The following is a 13,621-nucleotide window of genomic DNA, read 5'->3' as shown; positions in this document are numbered from 1 at the left end:
TTTACTGTATTTTCACACCTAAACCTGTGAACTGTCTGTTTCAAACCAAACACACAAACATGCCACTTTTACAGTCCTCATCAAATTCTCATTTAAGGAGGAAAGCCACTAATTTTTCACCTCATTCTGCCCTGTCAATACCCATCCTTGGTGTTTCAGCAGGGAGAGCAGTGCCTGGGCTCCCTGTGTGCCCAGGTCCCAGCTCAGCCTCACGCAGGAGGTGGTACCAGGCAAGCTCACCTGGGAAAGCTGCCTGCTTTCCATCACAAAAAAGGATGAAAAATCCACATATTCCCCGCAGAACATTTCAATTTCTTCCAAATCAGCATTTCCCATCCATCCCGTGGGGAAGTTTCTTGTCAGCTCAGAGCACTGTGCCTGTGCCAAGATCTCTGCAGACACCCAGAGCTGCTGCTGTGAGCGAGGAGGCTGCAGTATTTTAGCTCTTCTTGCTCAGCAAGCCTGCAAAGCATTTGGGAGATGCCCTTTCTGTGTACACTTCATTTCTGTTCCAACAGCCTGTGTGAGTCCTCATCTGGAGCCACAAGACAAGGTAAAGGCCCCAAAGCTCAGGAGCAGCATCACAATGTTCCTGGCTCCCAGCCTTCCCCTCCCACCATCTCTGCAGCTTTTGGCAGTCACACCACCCAGTGCACTGGGATATTCCCTCACAAAATGTAATTTCTCGTCAGTGCAAGCCCATCTTGCTGGGCTTGGGCTAACCAGAGATTTGTTACATTTAAAACTGAAACCAAACAAAAATAAGCAAAACCCAACCAACCGACAACAATAACTTTTTCTTTTTTTTTTTTTTTTTCTTTTTCTTTTTTTTTTTTTTCTTTTTTCTTTCTTTCTTTCTTTTCCTCCTCTGAAGCTAAAGCACACCCTGAAGTGCTCCAGCCTGTGGAAGGCCAGGGCTGGCTGAGGCATTAGCTACAACCTTATTCCTGGCCTGATGCAGCTTTCCCACTTGCACAGCAAATGCTCTGTGCCTGAGATCATGACCCCAGGGCAGTAAAGCTGCTGTAGCTGGCACCAGGAGTCATCTGCCTAGTGACACCCCTCTTCTACACACCTTTTCTACAGCAACTCTGCTTTTTTTTTTTTTTCTCTTCAACAGAGGGATAAAATGGTATTTTTCCAGACTGCAAGGTCACTTGGAAGCATATGGATGCACTGATTCATATTACAAAGACACTGTGCCAGATTTCCCTGAGATTTACAGTAACAGCAACTGAGCTTCATAAAAACACTCATAAAAACTTGAATTTTAAGAAAAAAAAAAAAGGACTTACCATCCTATGAGATGACTCACAGAGGTAATTCCTATCAGTTACAGCAGTTGTGCAACAGCAGCTTTCTCAGATCAGATATTTGGAGCTGATCTCATGCACTGAGAAATGCAGATCAGGCAAATGGCTTGGTGGTGCTTATGCAATACCTCCTGTGCTTAGCTTTGTTGGTAGTTTTTAGAACAGAGAATGAAAGACCCTCATACAAAAAAAAAAAAAAAAAATTAAAAAAAAAAAAAAAAAAAAATTCAAACGGAGGAAGTGCAATTTCAAATGACCTCCCTAGCTTTATTAGATATTTTTTCAAAGCTTGTTATGAAAGCTGACATCATTTTTTCCAAACAGGAGAGCCTGGATGGCTGGCTCTGGCCTCAGCAACTCTCAGGCACCGTTTGAAAGACTGACGGGAAAACGTAACTTCCCGTTAATGTGGGCTGATCTGAGATTACAAAACAGTCCTGTAAACAGTGTTAGTCACCACTGAACTTGGCATCAGAAAAGACTGCTTGCTATGCTAAGGCATCGTGAAGAGCTACAAGTTATAACTTTTTTAAAAAATCTATAAATAATACAGGTATTAAAGCCGTGAGCTGGATTTAGATGGTGTGGATTGCACCTCTCAATACCTGCTTTATGCCAATCTCATCCCACCTTCTCGTGGTTAGTCCTGCCCTCTGCAGAGGGCCACAAAGTTATTCATTAGCATTAGCAAGTGGAATGTTTGGATGACTATGAATGGGCTGTGCTATTCAGAGGGGAACAGCATCCATCTGACAGCAATCCCGAGATCCTCATTTTTGATGCTAAGTTAAATATTACATAGTCTAGCAGGCTGAGATGACCTTTCCAAGTCGAGTTGATTAGGGAAAAAGCAGTAAGATCAGCCCGAGGGCTACAAGATACAGCTTTAAAGGCTAAGAGGCGTTTCATGTCAGGGAAGCAATGGTAAGAGAATACTTATTTCATTTTATCCTGCAGCTTTAACACAGGGAGAAACTGCTGGGCTCTCTGCAAGCTTTTTTCTTTCCAGCAAACTCCAGAGTCTCCATTACTGAGACAGCTCCAGTCCTTGACAGATCTGACCCAGTGTTTATGGAGTCTCCAGATATCAAAAGAATGATTTTTATCTGTCAACAGAGTAAATTTGATACAAAGCAACGGCGCCACACAAAGACCCCCATTGTGCCACATTAACAAAGTGCCTCTCCCGAGCACTCCATCGCTATTATTTTGGGTAAATGTGAATGGCCTGACCCACCTACAGAGAACCTAAAAGCTCTGCATTTCATTTACCAGCACATTTGCATCAAACTCTGTGCTCTCTCCAACAACTTTCCTTAAAAATGCAATCAAAGCAGCCCCAGCCACCAGAGCTCTCCTGCAGGGCTCCAATATTAATGCCACCTGAGAACACAGATTGCAAATTTTAGCTGGAAGTGAATCACAGTGGCAATTTACTGGGGAGAAAAAAAAATTAATCAAGTGTACTGTTTGTCCATTTGATTTCCATGGAACAGTTGCATAACCACATGTTGGGAGCATGTTTTATTCACTGCTCACCTTCTGGAATGCACTCAATACTTTAATACACCACTAATATATAACAGAATGGATAATTTACTGATTTGTCCCTCACTAAAGTAAGAGAGGCTGTTCTAATGGATAGGATAAATAAATGGCAGAAAAAATAATCAATTGAAAAAGATCTTACAACTGATCTCAGTGTCTATATCACCATTGCAGATGTCTCAGACCCATCTGCACAGCGATGAGTTAAAAACTGTATTTCCCATGTATTATTTTATTATTAACTGGAACAAAGGGACAAAGCTGAATGGAAGAGCTACCATGGAGCCAGGAAGACAAAGTTACTGTACTTGAATTCATGGATCCTGTTTAATTTATACCTGCTAATTTCATAATGAAGTAGCAGAGTAAGCAGGTCAGATGTCCAGTGCACCTAAACCTGCTGCTGGAAATTTGAGGGAAAACTGACTTAAAGCAGAGTAAAATCAATGTTTTCCCAGTGATGCTCACAGGGCTGGAGGGAAAGGTGGCAGTTCTAGGTACAAAACCAACCCTCTGCAGAGCAGCTTTGCCTCTGCTGAGGGAAACAATGCCCAGACCAGTCACAGTGAGCTCTGCAATAGCAGTAAATTTACTTCTGCAGAGATTAACAAAGGGAGGTTTCGAAATCTGCACTGCTGAGTATGAACTTTCAGCTTTTTCCAGCTTGGCTGGATATAACTGGTTTGGTTTTAAATGTTTCACTGAATTAATGAGTTAGGTTCTTAATGCAAAACATTCACTGCATGCAGTGCCAAGGTCCCCAGTTAGAAGATTAATTTTTTGTGATCTTTTGCAAACCTCGCCTAGAAACAGCAACCAGAAAACCCACCAGGCAGCAGCAGCAGCTCCAGTCCCACTGCCCAGACACAGGAATACAGGGACAGCTGTCCTTCCCTGCTCCCAGCCCTGCCAGCTCCTGGGTGCCAAGGCTGACACCAGGGACAAAGCTCCATGGGGACACAAAGGATGGCTGCATGTTCTGTGGGCTCTGGTGTTCTGCTGAAGAGGGAATGCTCCATTAAAATAAAATGAAATTAATAAAAATATTAGATTTTTTTTAAAAATCAGCACCAAAATAGAAGTAAAATAACAGTTTTCTCAACACTTTCAGTGCCTGCTAGGCAGGCAGACACGCTCCCCAGGTCAGAGACAAAGTTAATGTTTCTGTCTCATATGGAGCCAAGCACAATATTGGCACTTTAAATAAAAGCAGTTTGCTTTTAAGTTGAAGCTCTGCAGGCCCCAGCTGATAGCAACATATGAGAGGGAAAAGAGGAAGAAATCAAAGGAGGAAAAAAAGTTGATGTTTTTGAGTTTTTGTCTCTCCCCTTCAGACTCTACCTCCAGCCAGGGTCAGAAAGTACAGCGCTGTCTTTGGGAGTTCCAGATGACTTCCCAATCACACTGCAATTAGCCAGGCCATTAAACAAATTATCCCTGTGGCTGGCACCTTCAACCCAAACCTGAGGGCTGAGCCCCCTTCCCAGCCCTACAAACATCCCACTGTGTCTAACAGCAAGTCCCCTCACCATGACAGGCACTCAGTTTGCCCTAGGTAGCATGGAGCCTGGGACTGGGTGCATTTACCATGCTGCTGGGGAAGGGAGGATAAACAGGTCCATGTATTTGGGGTACAGGCCCATGGCTACCCTGTTGGCAGCCAGGGCAGTCCTAGGATTCTTCCTCTTTGGATGGGCATTAACATTCCTTCTGCTTTTGCAGTCCATTCATGAGAAGTAATGTAGGAGTTTCACCAGTTTGAATTATTTATTGCTAAAACATGCCCAGTGGGGGCTACTGCTAATCCATCCCAGGGACACACTGTGTGGATGGACATCTCAGCAAAGACCTCTCCAGACCACATCCCTGCCCTTCTACACTGACAGATCACCTCTCCAGAGAAACTTCCAAGGTGTGGTTGGGACCTCTCTGCCAGCTGTACCAGCATGGCTCTGGGAAGGAGAAGAAAAAGCAAGATTTGGCAGGGCTGAGCTCCTCTGTTCCTGCTCTGTGGTTGTGCATCCCAGCTAGCTGGAGTCCAGCATCCTCCCCAAGTAACCCTGCAAAGGCTGCAGCTGGGAGGAAGTCACAGCATGGGAACATCTCCAGCAGCCTAAAAATGCCAGCAGCCAAGAATCACCCTGACTTCTGGCACACATCCCCATGTCATGCCCTTGCACCTGGAGGTGGTGTCTGCCACCCAAATCCTGGTTCATAACCCAGACCAAGGTCATGACACAATTCTTTTTGGGGTTTAACCCCATTCAGGACTGCAAGTTCATCAATGAGCAGTTAGTGAGATTTTCCCCTCCAGAGCAGATTGGTACCATACTAACTCTGCAGGCACTTGACCTCAGGTGATCTTAACATGAACCAGCAGAGCCACCAGCAATACAATAACCACAGCCCCAGAGAGGCCACACAGGCAAGAAAGGCTCTTCACGTCTTATTATTTCACACTGCACGAATGTACAAACACACGCACAAACTTCAGCAGTTTTGAGCTTCAAGCAGCATCACAGTCAACGTTTGTACTAAGGAACAATTTCTCTTTATGCCAACTGGTCAGGGTGCTTTGTAGCTTAAGCCTGGCTTTGAAACCACGGGTACAGTCTAAATGCAGTGGGAGCTGGTTGACCGAACAATCGTATTCATTCTCCATTCCTTGGCAGGCCTAGAGCAGAAAAGCGTCTTTTCCATTTAGACCAGTTAAACAGAGCTATTCATTAAAATTTCACCCTTCTCCGAACTGCTGGACTTCTCCATTTAAAACCTGAAAACCTGCCTTTAAGAGAAGCCCTCTCTCCTCTGCCCCACAGTGTTCCTCATCCCTATCTCAAGTAGTCGCCCATTTCTGAGCTGTATGTTTGGATTGCTCTTGTGCTGTAACAGCAGCACCTCTCCTGTGTGTTAGTATCTGGGCAGATCTGCCTCAGCACTGAGGGGCAATTATCTCTGCTTTTTTTTTTTTTTTTCCCCCCAGACAAGCACAAAACTCAGCAAGATGGAAGGTTAGAAAGAGCCGGCTGAAACAGAACACTATTAAAGTATAAAAATAGGTCATTGGGATAAAATAACCTTTAGACTATTGGCAATGTGCCCCCCTTAGAGACAAGCCTGTGTGCTGTATTTCAGGAGAATGTGAGGAATAAAAAACAACCACCACAACACACATCAAAACAAAAGCACTGATCATCCCTCAGAGCTTTGCGTGCTTCTGTTTGAACATTGCTAACATTAATTTCACTCCTTTTCCTCTGCCCTCATCCATTTGATTGAGCACAAAATAAATGTTATGTAATCACACCATTAACATCTTCCAAAAAAGTAATAATCTCTTTTGGCACAGAAGCTTCATTACAGATTTGCTCCGCATTGCACTACCTTAGCAGGGTTCACAGTTCCAGCATCCCAGGGACCCACCTCCATAGCTTCAATCCTCAGATTTTATCCATGCTGCAGAACATTCCCGGCATTCCCCCAGAGCAAAAGGCCCAGCAGACAGATAATCACATCTCACCAGAGCCAGCTCCGTTAGCACTACCAGCAGAGGACACCAGATAGCATTACTGGAGCTTCAAGAAGTCCCTCAGTTCATGAGTATCTGCATGTCCCATCACCTCACACTCAGCTGCTGACTGCCAGCAGGTTGGTTTCTGCTGAACAGGACAGTATGACTATGCTTGGAAACACACTGGAGTACCCATTTCAGCCCTTTGTGCTTTTTCTAGGGTGTTTTCTTTGCTTGCATTGCCAGGGCTTTGTTTGTGATTTCATGTGAAACACAGGCACCTCAAACAGCCCCTCACACGTCAGTTATATCCTGCCACACCACCTCAGGTGTGCCACACACCTTGTGACCCCACCCTTAGAGCTCATTGTCCAGCATCACCATTTCCGCAGGACAAGCCCAGCGTTGGCAGATGCAGCCCTTCAGAATGTATGTGAAGATGGATAGTTTACACTTATAATACCCTTCTTTGTGTTTTTATTATCTGAAATTGCTGAACTGGCTCCAAGACAAAAATCTACCAGGGAGCTCAGAGCAATGAAATAAGCACCAGAGGTAGATCTCTGTCCACGTCAAATTTCCAACAAGGATATCTGAGACTTAAATCAGCAGGGAATGCTTGGCTGAGCTGGTGAGGAGCTCACAGGTATGAGCACCCAATGGCAACAGAGCACCCACAGGGCCACAGCCTCACTGTGCTCTCAGTGCTGCTACAGCTTCCCAAGGAATCATCTTGGGAAGCCTTGGAGCCCACCTTTCTGATGTACCCCTGCTCACAACCCCACTGCCAGGCTTGCACATCACCTCCATGCGGTGACCTTAATCGAGGGGCCATCACCCCAAGTGCAGGAACCACAGCTCTAATGCCAGCACAACATTTCCTGTTAAAAGAAAACCAGTGCCAGTTTTTATACCAGCACCAAAACGATCCCACTGCAGACACAAACCCAAAAGCCTGTCACACAGGTTTCTCACCGAGCATTCAAGTCCCCTGTGGAATGAAGAACAGCTTGCTGAAGCCAGGCTGATCACCAGGCTGATCACCAGCTACCGACCAGCTGCATAAGGGACAGACCCGCAGCAATTCCAGGGAAGTAAAGAGTGCCCAGAGCTTTAAAACAAGATGTGGGTGGGAAGGACTAAACCAAGCTACTAAACAGTACCAGAGGCGCTGGAGCTGCTCATCTGCAGCACAGCCTGATGAGTGCTGCAGCCCCTTCCCAGCTGAGCATTTTTGGATTACTTCATCCCCCGTGCCCTTTTGCAATATGCAGCTTCGAGAGCCGCGTTATGTCCTGGCTCAGCCTCGGCTCCATTCCTCCACTTACAGTTGTTATAACCAAAAAGAAAACTGCAAAATACTTTGTCAGAAAGCAAAGAAACAGGGTTTGGCAGGTTAGGATCATGAATTATTTTTTTCCATCCCCATGGATTCTGCTTCAGAGTCGTCCTTTCAGACCCTGTGCACAGCCGATGGCTTTTGCAGCTTATTGAGCCCGCTGGTTTATGGCAATGTTTTTCTGCTCACTGAACTGGCTCATTCTTTCAGCAGAACAAACTGTTCCACGTTGAGGCAGGAGTTGGCTGTGTTTTAACAAAGGATTTTTCCCTTCTGACAGTGTTTTGCAAAAGACCCAAAAAAAGGAGTTTGGAGCCAAGTTACAAAAGGTCAGGAGAGGCGAGTCAAGCACTGGGTGTAGTTCCTGTATGTCACAGCCAGACAAGGAAATGGGTGGGAAGAAGAGGAATGGCACTTGGAGCTGCAGTAGTATGTATAAAGTGATATTAATGAGGAATGGGCTTTTAAATGAGGATGGCAAGTATACAAGCACTATAATTTTTGCTATACAACAGCAGGCTTGTTAGGTAGGCAGAGACCTCCACAATCATTTATCCCTGTAAAGCATGCATTTGAGAGAGTTCAAGTAGCACTAGGAGTGAGAAAAAGGCAGTCTTATTTGCTTCCCCTCCCCAAGCTGATTTCAAGGAGCTACTGCACTCTCATCTCCCGTCAGGCAAATGAATATTCAAAAGGCTTTTGCCAAGCCAACGCCAGTCAATCAGGGAAACAATGCTGCAGGGAAAAAAAACACTGGGCTGAGAGACCTGTGTGAGATAGGCACCTTGTCCCTCAGCAGAGCTCTGCTTTAGCATCCAAACCTTTAGTGTGGTGCACTGTGCTCCTGCCAGCTCTGCTGCTCTATCCCCTGCCCCCCCCCCACCCCGCCCCAGGACAGCACAGCTACAGCAGAGCTGCTGGATGGAGGATGAGCATCCCAAACCAGGCTGCTGCTGGGGAAAGACCCCAGGACTGTGGTCCCAGCAACATAGCCCTCCTGAGGGAGCTGTTGATAGCTCTTCCTTCTCTTCTGCTACAGGCTGGGACCACAAATGTCTTCTGCATGGGATGGGCAGTTTCCTGGTGATGCCCCACTCCCTGCTCAGCAGCAGCAGCTGGTAGAAATTGGGTCTTTCTGCTCTGCACTGTACATGGACAAGACAAGATGGACAACTCTGGCCTTGCAGATGTTGGGAGGAAGGAGCCAAGGGGAATCTGCAGCAGTTAACAGTATGTCATGCCTAATACTCAAGCTTTTCCAGGCTTCAGAGGATCCCTGAATAGAAAGAAACCACCCACCACTGGAACACAGCCACTTTTGTGGCTGGAAGGGGCAGATGTTCAACCCCATACAACAATGTAACACAACAGTTGAGGCTGTAAGTGAAGAATGCTGCATCCACTTAAAACTGAAGAGGGAAATTAGGGACACCATCTAATTCTAGAATTACCATTTGGTCCTGATGCTTAAAGTTCACATGTTCACATATCTACTCTGCAAGAGTGGCACGGGGTTTCCTTCCATTACCTTAAACAGGCAATATCCTGGACTAAAGCACCAAACCACAAGGACTTCACAAGCATATGGTCAGACTGGCAAGTGCTCAGCTCCTTCATCTGGAACACCAGTTCCCAAATAAGTTCAGTTCCTTTTTAGCATCTCCATAAGTGACAGACTTCCAGAAATCCCAAGTGGCCTGCACAGGACAGGCCCAGCTGGCATAGAGAAGGGCAGACCATTAAGAGAGCTCAGCATCTCTGACAGCCAAACCCTTTGCTGAGATGAGCCTGGGGAGGAGCTGAGTTTCAGAAATCCTGCTCACCACAGCCAGCATTCAATCCTTCACCACTCAACTGCCAAGAAGAGCTTGGCATGGAGAACACCACCATCCCTATCACCACACCCTCATTTACTGACCTCTGAGAGTTCCCATGGGACAACCTTCTCCCTTTCTCTGAAATACCATGTCTTTTTGGATTGACAGCAAGAGAAAAATGGATTTGGGACTTGATTTGAGATCTCTCTGGGCAAAATCTGGGTATCTGGATCCCACACCTGCCAAGCAGATGCAATCCTGGTCATTTGCTCCCTGGTTAGAAACTGTATTTGCTTAAAAACATTTGTCAAGACACTCTGGACAGTACTCAGAGACACAGAACAAAGTTCAAGGGTTATTTGTGATATGAACCGTGCCAGTCAGGACTCTCCTCTTCCTCCAGCTGTTTAGTGACACTTGGAATGGATTGGCCTTACTGAAGATTATTGTTGAAAACTCAACATCCTCTAGATCAGCTGTGAGCTGAAAGCATCCCAGTTATTTACTGCTGCAAGCTAAAGGAATTTCCTTACTCTCAGAAGACAGACATTTAAAATTAGTTTCAAGTTCAGTTTTGGTAAACAAATCACATTCCCCTCCTTTCCCTCTCCTGTTTTGTTTTGGGCCTTTTTTTTTTTTTTTTGGTTTGGGTTTTTTTGGGAGGGAGGGGAGGGTGGATTGGTTGATTGGGGTTTTTTTTGTTTTTTATTGTTAGTTTTTTAAATCATGTCTGCTAGCTAGTCCAACCGGCCTTTTCCTTAGCTGCTCTTTGCAATTCCTCGTTTAAAAACTTATTCACAAGGATGCAGGGGAACTACAGACATCTTCTGAGAAAAAACAACAAAGCCTGATCCCTCATTTCAGAGCTTTCCTTTTGACACTTGATTCCCTGAGAACCTCATTAAAAAGAAACAAACTACCATGTATTTAGGTTTTTTTCCACTTCCTATGAAGAGCAAAGGGAACTGGGACGGGGGCTCAGGACTTTAGCTCTCTGCTAAAACCAAGATGAGCACACTCCACCTACCCTGCCCAAAAGCTGGGGATGCAAACAGGTCCCAGCAGACTGATGAGGAAGACAAAAGGTATTTTTAATTGATATGGCAGTGCAATTAAAGGGTTTGGGGTTTTGGACCGAGTCCTGCAAGCCTGAATTCATATTGATGTACTTTGTATCTTGTGGATCACAAGGCCTCGATACAAGGAGATTCTTTTAAAAAATTCAGGCGTGCTGGGAGAATTGCCTCCTTGCCATGTTTTAGTGAGTCTGCCCATGAACTGCCAGCAATTACTAAGCTTCCACTCTGTATTCAAAGCTCTGTACAATGGAGTTTATTATTTTTAAGCTTTTCAGACATCAATGTGGCAAACTTAACAGAGCTATTTGGAAGATTAAGACACAAACACCACCATATTATTCAATTTAGCTCCAACACTGAGCACTTATTTCTGTAAAGAATCACAGCTAATACATTGCCAACTGCCAGCAGAGACAAACACTTAAAGCTTTAAGTCACACTGCAGCATGGTCTTATAAAACAAATTTAAGATATAAGAAGAAGGAAATAACTATCATTATGCAAGCACAGTCCAATTACCACCAACTGATAGCAAACCTATCTTCAGGTCTTGGCTACAGGCTTCAAAAATCCACCCCTAGAAATGGCAGCCCAAGGAAATCCTCACTTTTTGTACATGCAGCTGAGTGTGAGCCTACTACTACATCTCCACTAGCTGTATTAGATGACTTTTATAAGTATTTTATATGTCCATACAAGTAAAAAGAGACTTTGTTACCACCTCACCAGCCCAGTTCATCCCACTGGGGTGAGGAGTTCACTAATAGCTGCTCTATTTTCCAAAACAGACCTGCAGACCGGTGACAAAGGGTAGTGATAAGAGAAAACAAAAAGGACTTGTGCCTGTTTTCTATCATTACAGTGCTCACAGGAGAGCTGACTGCTGCATTTTGCCCTCCTGAAACCATCCCACCCTTCACAAACAATTGCATGAATTTAGGTTACACTGGGTACAGGAGCAGCAGAGGAGAACAACATCCTTCATGGGAATGAGGGAATGAAATGAAATAAGAGTAAAAAAAAAAAAAAAAAAATCAGTTTGCCATACAAAGACTGTAATTTCCTTAGAACTGACTTAACCTGAAGCCTTTGGAGAAAATCCATCTGTTGCAAATTTAAAATTTCCCAGCCCTTCAACTGAACATGGAAAAGTTCTCACTGCAAAGTGTCCCATGAATAACAGAAATATTTCTGGTTTACACCAAAGGAATTGCAGACTATGTTATAACTTCCGCAAGACAGAAATCAAGAATCCCTCCTGGCTTTTCAGAAAAAAAAAAAATGAAGGGTGGTCTCATTACACTAGTCTAAAACATTCATTATCCTCATTAGGGTAAAGGGCACAGCAACATGATTAACTCTGTTTCACAGCACTAAGGAAACAGGATAAAGTAAACTGCAGGAGTCAGCCTGGGGGACAGTAAGGTAAAAACATCCATGCTGTGTCAGCAGGCAGCCTGCAAACACAGGAATGGGGATGACCCACTGGTAATGCCATGATGGAGCATTTCATTTCTAGGCCAGCAGCCCAAATCACAGTCAGGTTAGGAGAGTATGGTCCTCCAGGCATCTCTTCTTTGAGCTAGGAGTGAACAGAGTTGGGAGCATCTCAATGATACTGCACCAAAATGACAGCATGCCATGCTGGATAAGGCTCAGGGCAGCAGGAACTCCTCCATGCACAAGCCCATCATCACCCACAGCAGAGGATTAAGGGAATAGATCCCTCCCACATCAGAGCAGCTGGGGGACAGCACTCACACCCTGCAGGACTCATCCCTCATTGCTGGAGTCAGTGAGTCAGAGGTCTCTGAATTCTTCAAAGAGAAATCAGATTGCAGAAATGAAAATAAAGCCTTTGGATGAATTAAAGTATATTAAGCCACTCACACATAAAGTAAAAGTGTAAGTTTAAGTTTTAAGATAAGTAACTCAGTAAGTTTTAGTATGAGCTCTAATGCTTTTAGTAAGTAAAAAAGGTTTAAATACCAAAGTAGAAGTGCGAGTTCTAGTAAAGGTTGAAAAACATATTAATATTTTCAGTAGATGCTCCAGGACCATAGTTGCAAACAGTGCTTAGACATAATACAACTATAGTAAGAATATTACTTACATTTTTCAGATAAAACAAGGTAAGTCATATGTGTAGTCTATATGTAATCTGGTGTGTTAAGAAACTAAAATTCTGAAAAGTTAAAGAGTGGCAGTCCGAGTTTGTGTCTTAGCTTGTTAAAAAAATTCTATATAAAACTTTATATTGACAGAAGTTAGTGCTTTTCAGCTTTTCCTGCCGTTGTTTTTCTTTTTGCTTTTGCTCACCGTCATCAGTCAACACCCAAGAAGAAAATAGGAGCTGCCACAGCAATATCAGCTCCCCGGGACCTTTAACAAGAGGAGCTTCTACTTCTGTTTGGGACTTTATACCAAAACTTAGCATAGGCTTTAATGTCTGTGACTGTGCCTTTTAAAACTAATGTGCTTCTGCAATAAATAACCTTTTAACAGCTATTAGCTACATTGCTCACTTATGATAACCCAACGAAGTTGGTGCCTAAAGCACCAGAAATATTAACCTCACAACTAGTGCCCCGTGTCTAGTACCTCGCTCTTATCCCTGATCCCATCAGGAGCAGACAGGGCAGCTCTGCAGAGAAACCCCACGAGAGCAGCACCCTTGTGGTCAGTTCCACGAGCCATCACACAGCTGCTTCCCAAAGGGCCAGACAGCAGAGCAGCAGGGCTCCTTCAGAGAGCTCTCCAAGGATCACTGCTGCAGCACTGCACACACCTTCCAGGACAGCTGGGGAGCTGGCTGGCAGCACTGCCCAAAGCACTGGAGAGCTGCACTGCCACCACCTCTGGGCTTCTTCTGGACCATCTGTTTTCACATCAAAAGCAATCAGCAACTGCAGCGGCAATATACAAAATTCACGGCCAGCTGCTCCTATCCTTACCCTTCATCCTCCCCACCCTTCTAAAATAAGGCACAGGTCTCAGCATCACCTGCAAGTGCT

General features: G+C 44.7%; 1 protein-coding gene across 6 annotated transcripts in view; it reads right to left on the bottom strand.

Moving 5' to 3' along the window:
* The window catches only part of ZHX3 (zinc fingers and homeoboxes 3), a 47,100-nt gene that overhangs the window by 9,835 nt on the left and 23,644 nt on the right, over window positions 1–13,621 (bottom strand). Inside the window, exon 1 of one of the 6 annotated variants that reach the window (XM_056507238.1) lies at window positions 1,296–1,630. The exons of the other annotated variants lie outside the window; for them this stretch is intronic. The gene's annotated coding sequence lies outside the window, so the exon portion shown is untranslated. Of the gene's footprint in view, window positions 1–1,295; window positions 1,631–13,621 lie in introns of those variants that run through there. 6 annotated transcript variants of the gene reach the window in all.

This window comes from Oenanthe melanoleuca, chromosome 20 (assembly GCF_029582105.1).
Source record: "Oenanthe melanoleuca isolate GR-GAL-2019-014 chromosome 20, OMel1.0, whole genome shotgun sequence".
Classification (NCBI taxonomy): Eukaryota; Metazoa; Chordata; class Aves; order Passeriformes; family Muscicapidae; genus Oenanthe; species Oenanthe melanoleuca.
This window is presented reverse-complemented; position numbering and strand designations above follow the sequence as displayed.